Source organism: Hordeum vulgare, chromosome 3H (assembly GCF_904849725.1).
Source record: "Hordeum vulgare subsp. vulgare chromosome 3H, MorexV3_pseudomolecules_assembly, whole genome shotgun sequence".
Lineage (NCBI taxonomy): Eukaryota > Viridiplantae > Streptophyta > Magnoliopsida > Poales > Poaceae > Hordeum > Hordeum vulgare.
Window position 1 is genome coordinate 404,878,754 of NC_058520.1, and position 23,491 is coordinate 404,902,244.

Here is a 23,491-nt window from a genome sequence, read left to right on the forward strand (position 1 = left end):
CTGATGCCATGCTTATTTAGCTAGGAGCTTATAATGGTTTGTCTTGAATGCCAACATAGATTTTGAGATGACTATGATGTAGTATGATAGGATGGTATTCTCCTTTGAATGATTCAAGTGGCTTGACTTGGTGCATGTTCATGCATGTAGTTGAAACAAAATCAACATAGCCTCTATGATGTTCGTGTTCATGGTGATTTATATCCTGCTCATGCTTGCACTCAATGTTAGTCAAACTCATTGCATTTTGATGACTGTTGTTGCTCTCTAGTTGGTCGCTTCCCAGTCTTTTGCTAGCCTTCACTTGTACTAAGCGCAATACCGCTTGTGCATCCACTTCCATAAACCCTAAAGTTTTTCCATGAGAGTCCACCATACCTACCTATTTGCGGTATCTACCTGCCATTCCAAGTAAATTTGCATGTGCCATTCTCTAAACCTTCAAGAAATAATCTGTTTTGCATGCCCAAACTGCTCATGTGGTGACAGGGGGCTATTGGTATCTTCCATGTTATGCGTGTTATCCTCGACATGTGTTTATTCACTGTCATTCACGAGAAAGGGGCCGGTAATTGGAATGCCCAGTTCCATGCTTAAATCGAAAACATAACTGTAAAAATAGACTCCCCCGGATTGATGTTAGTATGGACAGTACCCGAGGATTCGGCTAGCCGTGGAGTGTGATTGATTGGTGGTGGGGGAGTTAAAACTTTACTTTTCTGTTTGGGAACCGCCTATAGCATGAATAGCATGGAAGATATTGAGAACTCTTGGTCATTGCGTTGACAATTAAAGCATGCCACCCAAAATTATTATCTCTATTTTCAAAGCTTGAGCTCTGGCACCTCTGCAAATCAATGCTTCCCTCTATGAAGGGCCTGTCTATTTATTTTCCTGTTGAGCCATCCTCTTCTTATATAAGCACCAATTAGAGAGCACCTCTATCATTTTTATGCTTTGATTTTGATTGATATTGAGTATGACTATGACTGGATCTTCGTTGCTATGAATTGCAATGTTTAGTCAGCCCTTGATCTTTGAAAGTGTTGTGCATTTATGTTTTGCGCTCTCAGAAAGAGCTAGCGAGATACCACCTGTTCATATTGCTTCATGCTTGTTTTGATTGAATTGCTGGTATCTGAAACTCATTATTATTTGCTCGCTAGCTGATTATGCCATTGATATTAGTTTACCATGAGACCTATGTGTCACTTGCTTATGTGGTTAACTTGTGATCTTGCTGAAATTCTGGTTATGAGTTAGACATAGTTCCAACAACAAGATCAAACAGAGTTTGTCAAAGTTTTTCTTTCTCTTTCAGTTTGTCAACTGAATTGCTTGAGGACAAGCAAGGTTTTAAGCTTGGGGGAGTTCATACGTCTCCATCGTATCTACTTTTCCAAACTCTTTTTCCCTTGTTTTGGACTCTAATTTGCATGATTTGAATGGAACTAACCCGGACTGACGCTGTTTTCAGCAGAATTGCCATGGTGTTGTTTTTGTGTAGAAATGAAAGTTCTCGGAACGTCCTGAAAATTTACGGAGAATATTTCTGGAAAATATGAAAAATACCTGCGCAAAGATCCACCGGAGGGGATGGGCCAGTGGGCCACAAGCCCTGACGCCGCGGCCTCCCCCCTGGCCGCGTCAACCAAGCTTGTGGGGCCCATGTGGCTCTGCCTCCCCAACTCTAGTGCTATTTATTCCCTTTTCGTCCTGGAAAAAATCAAGAGAGAAGATTTCATCACGTTTGCGACACGGAGGCGCCGCCACATCCTGTTCTTCATCTGGAGGGCAGATCTGGGGTCCGTTTTGGGCCCCGGATCAAGGAGATCGTCGCCATCGTCATCATCAACCTTCTTCCCTCTCCAATTCCATGAAGCTCTTCATCGTTCGTGAGTAATCTATTCATAGGCTCGCTAGGCGGTGATGAGTACGATGAGATCTATCATGTAATCGAGTTAGTTTTGACGGGGATTGATCCCTAGTATCCACTATGTTCTGAGATTGATGTTGCTACTACTTTGCCATGCTTAATGCTTGTCACTAGGGCCCGAGTGCCATGATTTCAGATCTGAAATTATTATGTTGTCACCAATATATGTGTGTTTTAGATCCGATCTTGCAAGTTGTAGTTACCTACTATGTGTTATGATCCGGCAACCCCGGAGTGACAATAACCGGAACCACTCCCGGTGATGACCATAGTTTGAGGAGTTCATGTGTTCACCAAGTGCTAATGCGTTGGTCCGGTTCTTTATTAAAAGGAGAACCTTAATATCCCGTAGTATCCATTTGGACCCTGCTGCCACGGGAGGGATGGACAATAGATGTCATGCAAGTTCTTTTCCCTAAGCACATATGACTACACACGAAATGCATGCCTACATCACATTGACGAACGGGAGCTATCCACATATCTCTCCGTGTTATAACTGTTGCATGATGAATGTCATCCAACGAATAGAAGACCCATTGCCTATGAGTTTGTCCCACTGCTGCTGTTACTTGTTTTTCTCTGCTCCTGTTACTACTGTTCCTGCTACTGTTACTTGCTTTGTCCTGCTGTTGCTGTTACTACTGTTGCTGCTACTGTTACTTGCTGCTACTATTACTTGCTTTGTCTTGCTGCTGCTGTTACTCGTTACTGTTGCTACTTGCTACTGCTGTCACTACTATTGTTCCTTGCCCCTGCTGTTACTCGTTACACTGCTGCTACTTGCTACAATACTTTTTGGCACCGTTGACGGGAAATAATATTTCCCGTCCACGAGCAACTTTTCTGGCGCCATTGATACAACCGTTAGGAATAGTCTGCCTTGTCACGAGATCGTTTCTGGCACTGGTGCTATCATACTACTTTGCTTGCAGATACTAATCTTTCAGGTGTGGTTGAATCTGACACATTCAGCTGCTAATACTTGGGAATTTTCTTTCACTTCCCGTCGCGCGAACCAACAAATTTGGGTTGAATACTCTACCCTCGAAAACTGGCGCGGTCCCACGCGCTGGTGGGCTATTGCAAGACAATTTCTAATTGTTGAGCAACTGGAAGCGGCTCTTTTCTGGCTCCGTTGCCATGGAGACATCAAGTCAGGAATAGTTGCACGTCAACACACAACCCACCATATGCCTTCCTCGAAACAGCCACCATACCTACCTACTATGGCATCTTCGTAGCCATTCTGAGATATATTGCGATGCAACTCCCACCGTCCTGTCTCATGACTTATGCCGTCACTTTCATATTGCCATTGCATGATCGTAAGATAGCTAGCGAGTCATATTCCAAGCTAGATCGTTTCACATCCGGGTACATTGCCGGAGGCATTTCCTATAAGAGTCATCATTGTTCTAAGCATTGAGCTTTGAGTAAATTAAAGTGTGATGATCATTATTATTAGAGCATTGTCCCATGTGAGGAAATAAAAAAAAGAGGCAAAAGTTGCCCACAATAAAATAAAATAAAATAAATATATATGGAAAGAGGCCAAAGAGCCCAAACAAAAAATAAATAAAAGAGAACAAGAGAGAAGGGACAATGCTACTATCTTTTTCCACACTTGTGCTTCATAATAGCACCATGTTCTTCATGATTGAGTGTCTCTCGTTTTGTCACCACCATATGCTAGTGGGAATCTTCATTATATAACTTGGCTTGTATATTCCAATGATGGGCTTCCTCAAAATTGCCCTAGGTCTTCGTGAGCAAGCAAGTTGGATGCACACCCACTAGTTCTTCTTTTGAGCTTTCACATACTTATAGCTGCAAGTGCATCCATTGCATGGTAATCCCTACTCTTTCACATTGATATCTATTAATGGGCATATCCATAGCCCTTTGATACGCCGGGTCGATGTGACCATCTCCTCCTTTTTTGTCTCACAACCTCCACCACACTCTATACCACCTATAGTGCTATATCCATGGCTCACGCTCATGTATTGCGTGAAAGTTGAAAAATGTTTGAGAAAGTAAGAGTGCGAAAACAATTACTTGGCCAATACCGGGGTTGTGCATGATTTAAATTAGTTGTGTGGGGATGATGGAGCATAGCCAGACTATATGATTTTGTAGGAATAACTTTCTTTGGCCTTGTTATTTCAAAAGTTCATGACTACCTTGCTAGTTTGCTTGAAGTATTATTGTTTTCATGTCAATAGAAAACTATTGTTTTGAATCTTACGGATCTGAACATTCATGTCACATGAAAGAAGTTACAAAGGAAAAATATGTAGGTAGCATTCCACATCAAAAATTCAGTCTTTATCACTTCCCAACTCGAGGAAGAGCAGGAGTTAAGCTTGGGTATGCTTGATACGTCTCCAATGTATCTATAATTTTTGATGGTTCCATGCTATTATCTTGTCAAACTTTGGATGTTTTGTATGCCTTTTATATCTTTTTGTGGGACTAACTTATTAACTCAGTGCCAAGTGCCAGTTCCTGTTTTTTCCGTGTTTCTGACCCTTTTCAGAGGAGAATATTAAACAAAGTCCAAACGGAATAAAACTTCCGAAAAGATTTTTCTGGAAGAGAAGATACGTAGGGGGCATGAGAACCAAGGCAGAGGCCACCAGGGGAGGCCACAAGCCCCCTAGGCGCGGCCAGGGGGCGCCTAGCAGGCTTGTGTGCCCCCTGTGGCTTGTCTGCCCTACTTCTTCTGCCTATAAATCCCCGAAAAATCCAAAACAACGGGAGAGATCCACGAAAATACTTTTCCGCCGCCGCAAGCTTCTGTCTCCGCAAGATCCCATCTGGGGACTGTTCTGGTGCCCTGCCGGAGGGGGGATTTGGATACGGAGGGCTTCTTCATCAACACCATTGCCTCTCCGATGATGCATGAGTAGTTCACCATAGACCTTCGGGTCCATAGCTAGTATCTAGATGGCTTCTTCTCTCTCTTGGATCTTCAATTCAAAGTTCTCCACGATCTTCATGGAGATCTATCCGATGTAATCTTCTTTTGCGGTGTATTTGTCGAGATCCGATGAATTGTGGATTTATGATCAGATTATCTATGAATCTTATTTGAGTTTCTTCTGACTTCTTATATGCATGATTTCATATCCTTGTAGTTCTCTTCGAGTTGTGGGTTTTGTTTGGCCAACTTGATCTATGATTCTTGCAATGGGAGAAGTGCTTGGTTTTGGGTTCATACCGTGCGATGACCTCACCCAGTGATAGAAGGGGTAGCGAGGCACGCATCGTTTTGTTGCCATCAAGGGTAAAAGATGGGGTTTATATCTATTGCATGAATTTATCCCTCTACATCATGTCATCTTGCTTAAGGCGTTACTTTGTTCGTCATGAACTCAATACACTAGGTGCATGCTGGATAGCGATCGATGTGTGGAGTAATAGTAGTAGATGCAGAAAGTATCGGTCTACTTGTCTCGGACGTGATGCGTATATGTATGATCATTGCCTTAGATATCGTCATGACTTTGCGCAGTTCTATCAATTGCTCAACAGTAATTTGTTCACCCACCGTAATATTTACTATTTTGAGAGAAGCCTCTAGTGAACACTATGGCCCCCGGGTCTACTTCACATCATATTTTCAGCCTTACACTTTTACTTCGTTGCACTTTCCGCCTTCAGATCTCACTTTGCAATCAATCTTAAAGGGATTGACAACCCCTTTATAGCATTGGGTGCAAGCTCGGTTGTGCTTGCACAGGTACTCTGGACACTTGGCTTGATTCTCCTACTGGATTGATACCTTGGTTCTCAAACTGAGGGAAATACTTACTGCTAGTGTGTTGCATCACCCTTTCCTCTTCAAGGGAAAAACCAACACAAGCTCAAGAGGTAGCATGCCACCATACCCTTTGGGTTGGGTTTCTTGACAAAGTTGTTCTTGTTTGGAAATGACTTGGTTTTGTCTTTGCGAATGAGCTTGCCCCCGTTGTCTTCCCTCTTCTCATTGGGACATTCTGCCACGAAGTGACTCAAATTGCCGCAGTTATAGCATGTCCTCAGACGTTTCTTGGACTTGAACCCACTTGAGTTATTCTTGGAGAAGTTGGGCCTTGAGTTCCTCTTGTTGCCCCAGAATTGCCTGGATGCAAGAGCCATGTGCTCGTGATAAGCATACTTAGTGTCTTCAGGACAACTGTCCTCTTCCTCATCCTCTTCTTCTTCTTTAGAAGCAGCCTTTGCCTTTAAAGCAAGGTTGGGTGAAGCTGTCTTTGACCGAACGCGAGCAAGTGCATTATCAACGGTCTTGTTCATGATTGACATTGCAATGAATTCATCCAACACCTCACTGGAGGACAAGGAGTGGAAATCTGGTCATTGGCGAATGACAAATGACATGGCTTTGCTAAATGGCATGATGGCCTTGAGAAACTTGCGTTTGATCCATGTGTCATCCACATCCTTGCTCCCATGATCCTTGAGAGCAACAACAATAGCAGTCACCCTTTGATAGAGATCACAAGGGTCCTCATCTTCCTTCATCACAAACTCATCGGCCTCATGAAGCACCACTTCACAGTTGTACCGTTGAATGCTTGAGCTTCCCTTGTACAACACCATAATGTGCTCCCAACAGTCCTTAGCCAGAGTGAAGGGGCGCAAGTGAGGAAGATCTTCAGGAGGCACTGCAGACTGGAGAATAAACAATGCGGAGTGATTGTATTGATTGTCTGCTTCTTCTCTTGGAGTGAGGTTTCTTGGATCATGTGGATAGTAGCCTTGCTCAATGATTCTCCATAAATTTGTTGAGATGTGATTAAAGTGAGACTTAATGGAAAATACCCAGTTAGCAAAATCGCCCTTAACAAGCTTAGGAGGAGGACCTACATGATTAATACGCGGAGTAGGAACCGACCCTCCATAGACCATGGGAGGTGGAACTGATGTATAGGTTCCAGTCCCATTAATATTGTGAAGGGAAGAAGGTTGCATACCTTTAGCCGCTTCCTTGGAGGAATTGGCCTCCGAATAAGTGTTGACGGGTTTAGCCACGAACGCCGGTCCCGGAGAACTTTTAATTCCCTCAATTAATTCTTTAAGCATGGTCTTGACTTCGTTCGTCAAGGACGTCCTCAGATTGGCCATAGCCGCATTCAAGTCGTCCCTGGTGATCGAAGTCAAGGCCATGGCCTCGGGTTGCCCATGGGGTCCTCCCTCATCGTCATCCATACTCTTCGGGCGGTGAAACCCTTAATAAAGAGACGTGGCTGTGATACCAATTGAAAGGATCGATATGGTTGACTAGAGGGGGGGGGGTGAATATGCAACTAGCACTTTTTAATTATTCTTAACAAGTTAGGGTTAGCAACATAAAGGTTCTCTAAAATTACAACTAGGTGATCAACCTATATGATGCTACCAACTATAATCGCTAAGGCAAGTAAGAAATAGTCTACAACAATAACATACACAATGTAAAGATTAGAGATAACCACAAGTGGAACCGATGAAGACGAGGATATGTTACGAAGTTCCTTCCCTTTGACAGGAAGTACGTCTCCGTTGGAGCAGTGTGGAGGCACAATGCTCCCCAATAAGCCACTAGGGCCACCGTATTCTCCTCACGCCCTCACACAATGCAAGGTGCCGTGATTCCACTATGGGTGCTCTTGAAGGCGGCAACGGAACCTTTACAAACAAGGTTGGGGCTAACTCCACACAAAGCTTGGAGGCTCCCAACAAGACCACAGAGCTTCACCACAATGGAATGTGGCTCCGAGGTGACCTCAACCGTCTAGGGTGCTCAAACACCCAGGAGTAACAATATCCGCAAGGGATTAGTGGGGGGAATCAAATTTCTCTTGGTGGAAGTGTAGATCTAGGCCTTCTCCACTAATCCCTAGAAAATCAACAAGTTTGATTGGCTAGGGACAGAGATCGGGCACTTATGAGCTTAGGGAGCAACAATGGAGTCTTGGAGGGTAAAAGGTAGGGTTCTTGAGAAAGAAGGACCCTTTATATAGTGAGGGGACGAATCCAACTGTTATCCTCACTCACAGCACGAGCCCAGCGGTACTACCGCTGGCAGCAACGGTACTATCACTGACCCTCCAGCGGTACTACCGCTGGGGCCAGAGCGGTACTACCGCCGAGCCCATGGTAGCGCAAAGATACTACCGGGCCAACCACCGCCAAGAAATTCTTCACAAAAAGTCCGACGTAGTACAACCGCAAGGATGGCGGTACTAAAGTCCTGGAGCGGTACTACCGCTGACCAGGGGATGTACTACCGTTGGGCCAGCGGTACTACCGCCAGGGCCAGCGGTACTACCACCAGAGGACATTTTGCATGGAGAGAAAGACCAGAGAGGGGAAAAGCTCCATAGTTGCAAGGGAAAGGATATGGAGATAAAGTGTGTGCGTGCAAGATTGATTCCACCCAAACCTTCCCAATACGGACCCCCTCTTAATAGTATGGCATTCCTATGACTCAAAACCACCAAAGAGAATCGTAGAAGACACTGTGCTTCCATTATGCAGAGGGTGCCAACTCGTCTTGTGCCTTTGTCATGTATCATCTGAAATGCTCAATGCACACGATTAGTCCACTAAGGTACTGTCCTTAATCACCAAAATTACTTAGGCATAAATATGCCCTAACACCCCTACTAGTGTATTTCGAAGACCATGGTTCTGTGTTCTAGATGGTTTTTTGGTGGTTATGGGCATCTCATCCACGATCTGATCAGACATGGGTGAATTAGTCGACAAGGCAGAGGCAGAGGCGCGTGGCACAACCACATTTACGAGCGCGTCATGCGTCTTTGTAGGATCGAAAGTATGTCTAGAGGGGGGGTGATTAGATTACTTGACCAGATATTTTTTTGGCATTTTCCCAATTCTACTTGAGAAACAGCTATGAAAGTTATAGCAGGTCAAGTACACCCTACACATGCAAGTCTAATAGTATAGCAGCGGAAAGTAAAACATGCAAGTGTAAAGTAGAGGAGTAAGGTAGGGAGATCAAATGCATGAGGTTGACACGGTGATTTTTGGCATGGTTCCGATAGGTGGCGCTACTGTACGTCCATGTTAGTGGAGACTTCAACCCATGGAGGGTAACGGCTACGAGATTCCATGGAGGGCTCCACCCATGGAGGGTCCACAAAGAAGCGGCCTTGTCTATTCCACCACGGCTTCCGTCCACGGAGGACTAGCCTTACTTACGGTAGATCTTCACGAAGTAGGCCATCTCCTTGCCCATACAAACATCTTGGTTCAACTACACAACACGAAGTAGGAGGCTCCCAAGCGACACCTAACCAATCTAGGAGGCACCACCCTCCAAAAGGTAATAGATGTGGTACATCAATGAACTCCTTGCTCTTGTGCTTCTAAAGATAGCCTCCTCGACACAAATCACTCTCTCACAGAATATGCATTGGTAGGAGAGGTTGATTTGGTGGAAAGAAGTTTGGGGAGGCTAGAGATCAAGTTTAAAATGATAGATTGGAATATCTTGGCCTCAACACATGAGTAGGTGGCTCTCTCTTAGAAAATGGATATGGCAGTGAACTGTGTGTTCTGAGTGCTTCTCCCAGGAATGAGAGCTGGGTCAAGGGGTATATATAGGCAACAGCCAAAATCCAACCGTTACACACAAAAGAGCAAACTCGGTGACACCGAAGTTGACAACTCGGTGGTACCGATTAGCACTAAAGGTGTGAACTTTTGAATCTCGGTGATACCGATATATGAAACTCGGTGGCACCGAAAAAGGTGACTAACGGTCATATGGCCAAACTCGGTGGCACCGATACCCAAACTCAGAAATTCCGATTTTGTGTATCTTGGCAACAGAATGTTGGTCACACTAAACTCGGTAGCACCGATTTGGTGGGAATAGCTAGGGTTTCTGTTTGAGGTCAAACTCGGTAGATCCGATATTGGAATGTTGGTGACATCGAATTTGTGATTGTGGAACTTGACAGAGTGGATATGTGGGGAAAATTACTGAGTATTTTGGTGGCTAACTTTGAGCATTTGAGCAATCAGTTCATTTTACTACCTCACCCCCTTTTCATAGTATTGGCTTTCCTATGGACTGAAAAGTGATTTCTCACAAATATAAAACGAAGAGTCTTCTAGCTTGAGTCTTGAGCCAATGTTATTCGTTTCTTGCATCCAGGGGCATCTCCACATAAACCTTAAGCCATAACATCTTTGGAACTTTTTCTGAAATATACTTGGAAAACATATTAGTCCAATGATGCATATGTTGTGATCAATTATCAAAATCACCCTAGGGAGAAATTGTGCTTTCAATCTCCCCCTTTTTAGTAATTGATGACAACATATAGATCAAAGCTTCGACAACAGATATAATCAATGATTAGCATCGACGCTTTGAGAAGTATGTGAAAAGAAAGAGCTCCCCCTAAATTTGTGCATTATTTAAAATTTGCATTTGAATGCAAATGCAAAATCGATTAGGATCGCGGGCCACTCTTCCATGTCACATACATATTGGTGGTGCGTAAACAAAATAGGAATGAATCACAATAGACATGACACCAACAAGATAAGTGAGTGATCATCACAAAGATAGCTAAAGGATAATAATGTAGCATCACACAAGATAAAGAGTGTGATCACACACATGATAAATTCATCCAAAAGACCATAGTTTTTAAAACCAAACGAGAGCAAATAAAGCCAAAAGCTCTCTCTCACACGAAGTCTATGATCTATACATTTCTCCCCCTTTGGCAACAAGTTACCAAAAAGTTCAAAAGTATATAACTACTCGCCTCTGTGGGAAGCTGATGACGGAGTTGACAGAAGAGCGTCCACAAGGGCTTCTGCTGAATGTCCTGGAGCTGGAGGAGTTGATACTTAAGGTGCTTGAGCTGGAGCTGGTGCTGAAGGTGCTGAAGCTTGTGCTGAAGATGTCTGTCTTGTCACCTGAGCAGGAACAACAACTGACCTAGGCCTGGTGCTGAACTGAGTAGTAGTGGGAGGAGGAGTCTCTTCCTCATCATCATCGTCATCTTCATCTTCGTATTTATCTTCTGAGCCTGGAATATCCACTGAGTTAACTTCATGCTGAAGCTATTTGACTATAGTTGTCAACTCAGAAACCTTCACATCCATGTCATGGAACTTTGTTTCCACGACTCTCTCAAGGCTTTTCTGACTTTGCAGTATCTCCTCGATGTTCTTCTCCATGCCTTGGACAGTGCTAACTAGAAATGCCATTTTCTCAGCTTGAGTTCTGAGCTGTGGAACTAGTGGTGGCCTATTTCTAACAACCTCAGCTTCTGCTGCCTCTGCTGCCATTCTAGCTGCAACTGAGTTGGGATCATTTTCATCCATTACCACTTCATTGTCTTCAAACTATGGTTGAAGAGGTGGATGGGGACGATCAAGTAGATATGCAGGCTTGCATAGCTTGGCATTGATAAGCATCTGAATGTAAGGAGCATACCCACATGATCTCTTCTGATCCGCTACAATTCTCCGGATAGTCTCTACTATCAAATCCATCACTTCAAATCTGGTATAGGTGTCTAGCAGGTGCATCTGGTTGATAGAATGTCCTCTAATCATATTTTCATCTCCTAATTTAGGCATCAGGATGTATCTCATAATTGTGTTTGTTGTAGGAATGCCTGCTTGCAGAAAGTACAGTGAACCCATCTCGTGACTAGCCAAGTACTTGTGTGGAATTGTCTTGTACATATTGGCCATTGAGTTGTGAATCTGCTTTGCTTCTGCATACACATCTACATCTCGACCTTCCTGCTTGGGGGCACCAATGATAGGAGCCCATTCAGCAATTGTGGCTTCATATTTGTGACCATCAATCATCCACACTAAAGAGTCATCATAGAAATGAACAGTTGCATATAATTGCATGATCCGCTCGCTATTTCATGGGGTCATCTCTTTGCCAACAAACTTTTCAATGTCCACTAGCCCGAAGTTCTCTTGGACATGGGGAAATAAATTCTCATTTTCCTTGATATATTCCCAGTCGACATACCTCATATCACTGACAGCAGGACTCTTGTCAAATAAGATAGTCTCATAAAAATCTTGTTTTTCCTTGGTGTGAAACCTTGGATCAACAACAGTTCTTCTTCTGAGAACATATGAATCATTAGCTCTCCACTTTCTTAGTCCGGCATCCTTCCTCTTCTTCATATCTTCTGCTATTGGATGAGCAACATTGTGAATTGGAAGGGTTGGTCTGAGCTTCCTGAGAAATGGTACATTCTCATCTTCTACCTCCTCTGCATCATGGGCAATGGATGCAGGGCCTTTGCTCTTGGTAGCTACAGGTATGTCCTTGGTAGTCCTTTTGGGAGCTACAACCTTCTTTGCTTTGGCAGGAGGCTTAGGTGCATATTTCATTGCATCACCCATCAACTTATTTTTCTTGCGAGGAACTGGGATCTCCTCAGGAGCTTCTTCCTCAACATCTTCTGGGTCTTCAAACATTGAAGTCTTTCTCCCAACAACATGAACAGTTCTCTTCCTGGGCCTCTTCACACCAGCCTTCTTAGCAGGTGCATCCTTGGAAAGTGTTGTGCTTTTCCTGGCATATTCATATGCTCTCACATCAGCAGGGGTAGCAGTTACTTTCCTCACAGTTTTCCTTGGAGCCTTTGAAGGAGCTGAAGTTCCTTCTGGCATAAAATCTAAGTCCTCTTCATCAGAAACTAGCTTCTTCCTTTGCTTGGTGGCTGCCTTGGGAAAACCATGAGAGCTGGGAGAACTTGGGTCTGAAGCAGACTTCTATGGGCTAGTGCGTGAGTCCATCTCAACACTCTGCTCTCTGAAGTCATTCTGACTATCTTCTGAACCAAACATATCTGACAAGCAAGCACAAACTCAGAAGCAAACAACAAATCCTGTGAAGTGGATATAGGAAAGACAAAAAGGATGAACATCACGAAATTCAGATGTTTAAAAAAAATTAAACAGAGAAATTCTTAGTTTTAACTTTCTGCATAACTCATATTAGTGGAACCAAGTTTGAACTTTCGGAGTCTTCGAGACACATGAACTCCTTAATATAAACTTGGTCATCATGTCAGTGGAACCGAAAATGACAACTCGGTCTCACCGAGTCAATTCTCAGGAACCCTAGGTTCAAAATTGGTAGCACCGAGTTTTGCAACTCGGAGTCACCGAGATGTGGTCTGCAGACTGTTAACCCTAAAAACTTCCCAGTTCTCTAATCTATGAGATTCATATGGTGGATAGAGAGGTTGCGCATAGTGTCTTGTGGATAAACAATTCCCATTGTGTATGAATCAGATGGAGGAACACAGAGGGGGTTTGAACCATACCCTAGCTTGGTGGTGGTCCGTCTACGGCGGCGACGACGGTGAAGATTCTGTCGGCGATGATGATTCCCAGTGGTGGAGAAGCACGGGAACTCAAGGGCGACGACCAAGGGTCCAGGAGGCAGATTAGGGTTTGAGGCAAAATGGCTTTGACGATTGGAAATCAAAGAACATGTCCGCTGGTATATATACCCATTCGCTGTCGGTGTCACCGAGTTCCTCTACTGTCAGCTGACAGGGAAACTCGATGGAACCGAGTTTGTGATTCCGATGGTACCGGGATGGAAAACCTAGATCAACTCTAGACTTCGGTGAAACCAAGTTTGTGAAGTTGGTTTCACCGAGTTCATTCACAGAGAGGTTTTGGAGGTCAGCCATTGATGAGACGGAACTCCGAGTGTTCCTTCACACAGAGAGATCGACAAGTGCTTGCTCAAGTTTTGTGATGAAGCATGAATAGAACTTGAGATGAGATAGCATAGATAGCTAGAGAAGGGTCCTAGTCATTCTTGTCCATCCAGTTGGCAAAAGATAAATCAAGATCCAAATAACAACAATTGGATGTCCTCGAATGATCAAACACATGCAGACCAACATGCTCACACAATAAGAATGATAGATAAAAACATTGTGAACATGCACAAACATCCTAGCAGCTATCAAGCACTTGGGTGATGTAAAGTCATCTATATATGAGTATATTGACATAGGATCCAAGTAAGAATACTTCATCATAGGTCATACTCATTGTTAAGCACAAGTGGGGTTACCACTTTTACATAAGGATTAATGTGTTCATATCCTTAGGAGATGCTTATACTGAAGTCTTAGAGTAAAGCTCCCCCTTGATATGACATCCCCACTAAGGGGGATCAACTAACCTTGGGTTTTGTCGTAGAATACTTCAAGTAGGCGAAGTAGTGGTGGATGCTCAAAGTTGATGAAGATCATCTTGAGTTGGGAGAAATCCTTGTTGTTTTCATACTCTTCTCACCTACATGGGTTAGTCCCACAGCACGAGGAACATAAGCAAGAATATCTATGGACATGGAGTGAGACATAAATAGGATGATGTCCAAAGATGCATTAATTACCTTGTTCCTTGCTTACCTTTGAGGGAATGTGGGACTCCTTGAACTAATGCATATGGTTGAGGTTGATTGCAAATAGTTCTTGCCAAAATGAATAAGAGTGAATTTCATTGGCGGAGTCACCCCTCAAGAACTTCCCTAGTTCTTCCTCCTGGGGATCCGCATCAAATTGATGGGAATCCTTGGAGTTGTGGTAACACTTTTTGAGGTAGATCTATTAGTGTCCTTGGGAACCCACTTGACCTTGCTTGGGGTTGTTCTTCAAATAGGTCAATGTTATCTTATAGCTTTTCCTTAACTTTGTGGTCTTGTGCTAGAAGGCCATCTTGTGAGCTTGTTCCTTTGGAAGGAGTGGGATCACGCTTCTCCTCTTGGGGAACAAACTTAGGAGTGGGATATGGACCTTCTTCCCAAACATCTCCGTTGACGTTGAGGTAGCCAACACCTTGTTTCTTTCGATGTCCTCCTTGTTTGTGCACAATTTCCTCGAATTGTTTACTTCTGGCAAGGCTCTTGAAGACACCTTTCTCTATAATCCCTGTCAATAGATCATTTTATTTCTCAAGTGTAACTTGGCTAAGAGAATCGTTAGTGGAATCAATAGAGCTACTAGCAACAACATTATAGGATTTAGCTTTAGCATAGTTGTTACTTGATGAAGAAACCTTCTTGCCTTTGTTACTATTGTTCTTATGTTTAACTTGTGGAACACATTTGGACAAGAGTAATCATTTGGCTAGATAAGAAGAACTCTTCTTTCGAAGATCATCATTGATCGCTTTTAAGAACTCATGCTCTTGCTCCAAGTTGATCTTCTCGAAGCGTAGCTTCTCATGGGTTCTTGCAAGCTCTCTATGATCTTCTAGAGTAGTCTCATGAGCTAACTTAAGAGCTTTTAATTCTTGAGTTAGTTGTTCAATTTATTTCTTATCATCATCATTCGATTTCTCTTGACTAGCATGATAAATAACAAGTTCATTTTCAGTGCAATCACTAGTTTTATCAAGAAGCAAGTCATCTTCTCCTAATAAGTCATCCTCATCACTATTAAAATCAAGATACTCGGGATGTGATACCTTGGGGCCTTTTGCCATGAAGCAGTTTCCGACTCCCTCATTTGGTGAATCAAATAAGTCCTAGGAGTTGGTGGAAACAAGTGCAATGACGGCAACACCTTCATCTTGACTATAGTCGGAGTGGGAGTGGTAGATTCTCTCGGAGTGGTGATCAGACTCGGAGCTAGACACCCATTCACCAACATGAGCTTGATGTCTTCTTCTTGAACTTCTCTTGGTGTATTTTTCCTTCTTCTCTGATTCCTTGCCTCTCCGTGAGTGTCTTCGTTCATAGTGATCTTCTCTACTCCTTCTCTCTCTGTGAGGTGACTCATCTCTTGAGCTTTGTCTTCGAGGTGACTCTTCCCTTCTTTTGTAGGGAGCCGAGCACTCATTTCAGTAGTGTCCGGGCTTCCCACAATTGTAGCAGTTTTGGTCACGACTGGACGAACGCTTCTCTTCATGTCTCGAGCTTGAGCTTCTCTCTTTGCCTCTACTCTTATAGAACTTGTTGATTTTTCTGACCATGAGGCTTATCTCTTCATCAGTGACAAGATTGTCATTTGAAGTAGCAGGAGCATCACATGAAGCTTTATAAGCATCGCTTGACTTGTTGTGCAGCTCATCTTTGTCCTTGAGTGACATATCATGAGCAACAATCCTACCAATGACCTCAGTTGGCTTGAGATCTTTGTAATTTGGCATCATTTGGATCAATGTGCACACTATGTCATACTTGCCATCAAGAGATCCAAGTATGTTCTTGACGATGAATTTGTTGGTCATCTCTTCGCTTCCTAAGCCGTCAATCTCATTGGTGATGAGAGCTAGCCTAGAGTACATTTCAGCGACACCTTCACCATCCTTCATCTTGAACTTGTCAAGCTGACTTTGAAGCACACCCAACTTAGATTTCTCTGACAGAATCAGTACCCTCGTGCACATCAACCAAAGTATCCCAAATCTATTTTGCATTCTCGAGACGAATATTTTTTTGAATTCTTCAGGCCATAGGAAGTTGAAGATGATGTCGCAGACTTGAGAATTAAGTTGCAACATCTTTAGTTCATCAGGTGTTGCATCATGATCTGGCTCATGCCCTTCTCCAAAGAAGTTACCTTGCACACCAACACGAATAACAGCCCAAACATGAGGATTAGAGCCAACAATATGCATTTCCATTTTATGCTTCCAACTAGCAAAATTAGTGCCATCGAAATATGGACCTCTACGATAATAATTTCCCTCACTAGGTGCCATACTCTCCTAGGTTGTTAAACCAATGAAATGGAGACCAAAGCACTGATACCACTTGTAGGATCGAAAGTATGTCTAGAGGGGGGGGTGATTAGACTATTTGACAAGATAATTTTTTGCCTTTTCCCAATTCTACTTCAAAAATAGCTATGACAGTTATAGCAGGCCAAGTAGACCCTACGCATGCAAGTCTAATAGTATAGTAGTGGGAAGTAAAACATGCAAGTGTAAAGTAGAAGAGTAAGGTAGGGATATCAAATGCATGAGGTAGACACGACGATTTTTGGCATGGTTCTGATAGGTGGCACTATCATACGTCCATGTTAGTGGAGACTTCAACCCATGGAGGGTAACAAGTGCGATAGTCCACAGAGGGCTCCACCCACGGAGGGTCCACAAAGAAGCGGCCCTGTCTATTCCACCACGGCTTCCGTCCATGGAGGACTAGCCTTACTCAGAGTAGATCTTCACGAAGTAGGCAATCTCCTTGCCCTTACACACATATTGGTTCAACTCCACAACACGAAGTAGGAGGCTCCCATGTAACGCCCAAGATGCGGTCCTATCCTTATTTTGGCATGAGGGCCTCGACAGGGATAGAAACACATCTCGTCGTTTCGCAAGAATGTATATCGTTACAAGTACATGTACTGGTAAGATGAGTATATGGAATTGGCTTACACTCGCCACAAGCTATATCAGAGTCACATCAGTACAATACATACAATCATCATGAAGAAGAGCAAGGTCCGTCTACGGATGAAAAGAAACGATAAAGTAACGACGTCTATCCTTGCTATCCCAGGCTGCCGGCCTCGAACCCATCCCAGATCGATGATGAAGAATAAGAAACTCCAAATAGCACAATCAACACGCTCACGACAAAGTAACTCTTTATCTGTACTTGCAACTGGTGTTGTAGTAATCTGTGAGCCACAGGGACTCAACAATCTCATTTCCAAAGGTATCAAGACTAGCAAAGCTTAATGGGTGAGGTATGGTTAAGTGGTGAGGCTGCAGCAAGCGACCAAGCATTTATTTGAGGTGGATAACTTGCGAGTACAAGAATAAGAGGGGGATTATCTGCGCATAGCGGACGTGAACTAGTGATGATCAAATGAATGATCCTGAACACCTACTTACGTCAGACATAACCCCACCGTGTCCTCGATCGGAGCAGGAGCTCCCGAAAGAGACATTCACGGTTACGCACTCAGTTGGCAAGTTTTAGTTAAGTTTACTTCCAGTTATCTAGAACCGGATGTTAAACAAAGTTTCCACGTTGCCACATAACCGCGAGCACGACTTTCCGAAAGATTTAACCTTGCAGGGGTGCTCCAACTAGTCCATCACAAACTACCACACGCTGCGATGGAATGACCTCGATCAGGGAAATCCGTGATCTCCTCGGGTTCCTATTGGAAAACCTCAACCTCGAGATAACCCAAAGCATCCTCGGAATCCCTCGCACAAGACGCTCGATAAAGGTAAAACAAATCCAGCAAGGCCGCCCGGCGTGTCGATGAACCTGATAGGAGCCGCGTATCTCGTTCTTAGGACACGACCAGATGGGACTAGCTATGAGTAAAACCAAACCTTGAGTTTCCTCGTGGTGGCCCCACACGCAGCCCATTTGGGCCCAACACCATCAGCACTGCCCCCCGGTATTATGTTGAATTAGTCCTCAGGTTCATGATGCCCTATGTTTTTCAGTATTATCAGGATTATTATGTTGGGCAAATATAGTACCAAGGTTGGGCTTTGCAGGACGAGCTTTATCCCAAAACGATAATCTATGGGGTCCCCATAACAACCCCAAGCATCTTAGGAGCACTCATTTATGGAACATAACACCGGTAGCCGAAACTAAGGCGACAAAGGTGGAACAAAACACCAGGCTAGAAGGCCAAGCCTTCCACCTTTTTTTACCAAGTATATAGGTGCATTAAATTAAATAGCATTAATATGGTGATATGACAAGGAACCCATGTTTTCACATGGAAGCAACTGCACCTGCAACTAGCAACACTATCCAATGGTTAAGCAAGTGGTAACATAACCAATCCCTGGTTTGCTAGGTTGTAGAAAGGTTGAAGGTTTCATGGCAATGTTGAGAGGCTGATATTTAACAGGTGGTAGGCAGCGAGACATAACGATAGAAACAAAACAACTAGCATGGAATGATAGTAATGACATATAGGGAAATTATCATCTTGCCTATGATCTCGCTTGGAAGAAGAACGATCCCGTCAAGCAGGCGAACCGACGTAGTCAAACAGATCCTCACATTCGACACGCTTGCGGAACTCTATCAAGACGAAGCAAACCGGAGACAAGAATCAACACAGGATATTCACCACGACAGATTCACGACATGATGCACAACACATATGATGCATGCTCGGTTAAATCATGCAAGACATGACATGGCAATTCACACAATCAAACACTACACATTAAGTGAAGCTCAATATGCAACGAGTTGCATATTGACGAAACTCCACGTTTAACTATTTAGTTCACTCATGTTTATTAACACGACAATATTAAAATGTTGTTAACATGGCAAGGGGTGAAGCACAAATTAAACTACCTATCTAGGCATTTTAAATGAGGCCGGAAACGACATATAGCGTCTCCGAAATGACCCGACACGTTTACTTTGAAATCTGTCCATATTTGTCCTAGTCACGTTTTATGTTTGTTAAGCGACAAAACAAAGTGGTGCACATGATTCTACGTGTCGTTCTAGTCCATTTACATATATGAAACATCTCCAAGGGAGCTACGAATTAAACCGTTTCTATCACGTCGATACGCAAACAATGCAAACAACACGTTAAACAGTTTTAAATATGCATGAGAGTTGGAAAAATATTAATCTACACGAAATTCTACACGTTCTACATATATAACAGTGGCATTTAATCTACATTCTACACGAAATTCTACATGTTCTACATATTAATCTACATAATGCACGATTTTAAAGATGTAAGTGTTTCAAAATAGTGGCTTTTACTCTGAATATGCAGATTACATATGCTGCAACAAAAGTGCACAAACACAGTAATATGTTGGGCTCGCTGTGGTGTAAGACCAGTGGGGCCCGAGGGTTGGTCAACGAGTCAATAAGGAATGATCAACAGGGTAGTGCCTCATGAAGAAAAATGGACAAGCAAAAAAATGTGTGTAGTCAGGGATTCAAACCCTAGTCTTCTGGGTGAGACAAGTGTGGCTAACCACATGAGCTAGATGAGTGTGCTTCACACAAAACAGGAGCATTTGTCTAAGAGTTAGCAGCAAAAAATGGTTGACTTCGGCTGCATGGACGCACGGAGGTGCCGACGAGGTTGTCAAGGGAAGTAGTGACTGCCGCATCCACATAGCCATGGCAAGTGTGCGGGGTCAGGTGGGGGAGGCTCCTCGCCTATCTGGGATGGCTCGGCAGCCCCATGCAAGGCGCATGGTCGAGGCAGAGGCAACACCCTCCTGTGTCCAGATTGCTGCTGCATGATGCAGGGAAGGAGTCTGACGAGATTTGGGCGCTGGAGGTTGGGGACGGGGCGCGCATGGTGGGATCCGTCGCCTCCGGGCGCGGGACGACGTCCTCCGGCAAGGGGAGGTTAGATCCGAGGCAGAGGGAGCTCAATCTGGTGATCCCAACACTGTTCCCCAACAGCAGCAGCCTGGCAGAGCTCCTATGGGAAGAGATAGAGGAAAAATGAGAGGACGAGGAGGAGAATGGAGGGAGGAAGATGAGGGCTTGGCGCATGCAAGGGAACTGGCCTGGGCGCTGGTCGCCGGCTGCTGGCGACGGGGACTCCCATGCGGTGGCTGGTTGTTCTGAGGCACGAGGAGGCACTAGAGAGGGCTTGGTGCGGTGCTGGGCAGCGGGCCAACTTGAAGCACATCAAGGAGATCTGGTGGTGGGAGCTTGGCAGAGGCGGGGCTGCGTGGTGGGTCGGTTGATGCGGGCTGGCTCGCAAGGTGGAGTGGATCGGGGGATCTGGGATCGATGGATAGTGGTTGGCTGGCGCAGAAATTGAGGAAGAAGGTGGCGGCGGTGATGGGAGGATTGGTACAAGCTGCCTAGAATTTAGGGTTGGCATCTATTTGTAACATGTGGGCTTAGGGTAGGGGGTTTGCATCATTTTCGGACTGTCGGATCTCGATCGGACGGTCCGAAACGGAGGGGGAGGCTAGGTGGGCTTGGTGGGCTGTGTAAAGGGGTTGTGGGCTGAGAAGAGAGGGAAGTGGCAGCCCGTGACAAGATTTTTAAAACACCGAAACGTCCGATTATTGACCGGCTATAGTGCCACTATAGGTTTAACGGTTCACGTATCAAACAAACTCCGATTGCGACAAAATTTGACAGGCGGTCTATCTACATTAAAATAAGATCGCACGCCAAGTTTCAACCCAATCCGAGAATTTTTTATATGCAATTTTGAAAACAATAATTTTAACGATGCCGTGGGCGCGTGCGTGTGTGGTTGGTCTCAAAACTGTCAACGACAAAATGGAGAGAACCGGCAACCAATAACGAATGCAAGTTTTGAAAACTGGCAGGAACGAAGTGCCTATGCAATCCATAAGATGCTCATGATGCGATGATGAATGCGACAAACAATCTAACCACACGATAACAATGGAATAGAAAGGGAATCTTGCGGAGCATCGGTCTCGGTCTCTCACAACTCTCCTACACTAACAAGAGATCTCTCCCCGAGATCTAAGAATGAAAGGGGAAGAGGATGAGAAAGCAAGAGGTAAAACTTAGTTGTTCCTTTGACAAACGAGTGAAACATATGAATCTTGAATGATGCAAAGAGATAAAGAATGATATAAAGAAACGATCAAGAATTCAATCGAAATTTCGGCAGCACTTCGGAACGAAATTGAGGCAATTTTTTTGATAAGATGGAAAGATCTTGAGAAGATTCACAACAAACTAACTAAATTGAAAGCAAGTAGAGAACATGATATTGACAACCCGAGATGATTGATATAAAAAGAGCAACATCACAACATCTCCGAACAAGAGAATAGAAACTAGATCATTGAGAAGAAGAATGGAGAGAAAATGAAAACTACTACCACAACTGAATTGAAGAGCCTCCGGACAAGGAGAATTGAACGTAGTTGTTGAAAAAAACAACAAAAAGAAAAGTTTGTAGTGGAGTTATGAAAACCATCTCAACAATGAGGTGACAATCAACCACAAACAGAAACAAGGATTGATTGGATGCAACAGGGAAGGCAAAACTTCTTACACCAAGAGGATATATTGAGAACTTGGATCAACGATAAGCACCATAATAGCAACAATCATTAGGAAAAGCTTTAGGTGGAATCTAAACCAAGATAGCTCAATGAAGAAATCATGGGTTGAAAATATCTCATGATTAAAGGAATTGGTGGATTTAAATATTTCATTCTTGAAACAACTTCTCTTCGAGACTCCTCCACTAACAAGAATGGTATAATACCACCACAAATGATAAATGAGGAAGAATTGCTCTTTGAAATGCAAGAGATAGAATACTCGAGGTTCTCCAACAAGAATCTTGAAGAACACCTTGAGAATGAAGAGATAATGATCCGCCTAACAGAAAACTTCAACAAGGCACCGGAATAATTGAGAGACGAACGAAGAGACATAATTGAGAAGAATTTGAGGATGAAAGCTGAAAGCTGAGAACAAAGAAATCTTCTGAAATGATGGCCTTTGATCAAGAAATGAACACGACACTCAAATGCACCTGCTAGATATGGAAGAATTCTCATGATTGGGAACAATTGCCAAGATAACACTAGGCTGAGATGATGAATCTTCAAGAGAATGGAACAATATTTGAGAGAAACACTCCTTCGGTCTTCCAAGCTGCAAATGATGAGGAGAACACCACCAAGAATAACTAAGACACTCTGGAATAAGAATATGAAATGTTGAGTCAACGATGAAATAATTCAGATTGGCCTTGAGGAAGGAATATGACTGATGGAGTTCATTCTTACATCATATTTAAAAATAATTAGAGATCTCCGGGAAAAGATTAGAAGAGCCATATAAGATCCTAGGAGAAACCTGTGGGTTATGGGCCCACTCAAAAGAAAACACCGTTGAAAAGATTGCTTAGAAAGAGAGAGATTGCACCGGTACAAAGAAAACTTGATGAGGTTAGCACCTCAAATAATTGGAAGGATTGAAAACAAGAGACTCTGAGATATCTTGAACACTCCGGATAGAATAGAGAGGGATGAAAAACAAGAAAGACTTGATAAGAATTTTCAACATGGGAAATAATTTAAAGGATGAAAAAGATATGATGAACACGGATAGCTTGAACTGAATTCACTGGAAAAGAGAACAAGAATGAAAAATGATGAACTAGCAACTCCTAAGAATCTTCACAAGGAATCGCCGGATAAAGAGAGAAAAGAAAAGATAGCGGAAGCAACAAAGGAAAGAAAGGCACTTGGATGATAATTGAAATATTTGAAGAAAAAGGGGGAGGGCAGGGAAAAATAAAGACAGTTTGGGAGAGATGAGATGAACTCTAGAAAGGAATGAGAGATTGATCTAGCAAATCTTGAAAAGGATAGAATTGACTTGAAGAGAAGCACACTGGATAAAAAGAATTGACATGACGACTCCGACTGAAAAGAATTGACAAGACAATTTGATTAAGCAAAAGAATCAGCATTCCCATAAAAATATGAGAATGCCTCTTGGAAAGATATGACACCACCATTTGACATCAAAGCAACTCGAATTATCATACTCCAACAAACAAGGATGAGGCT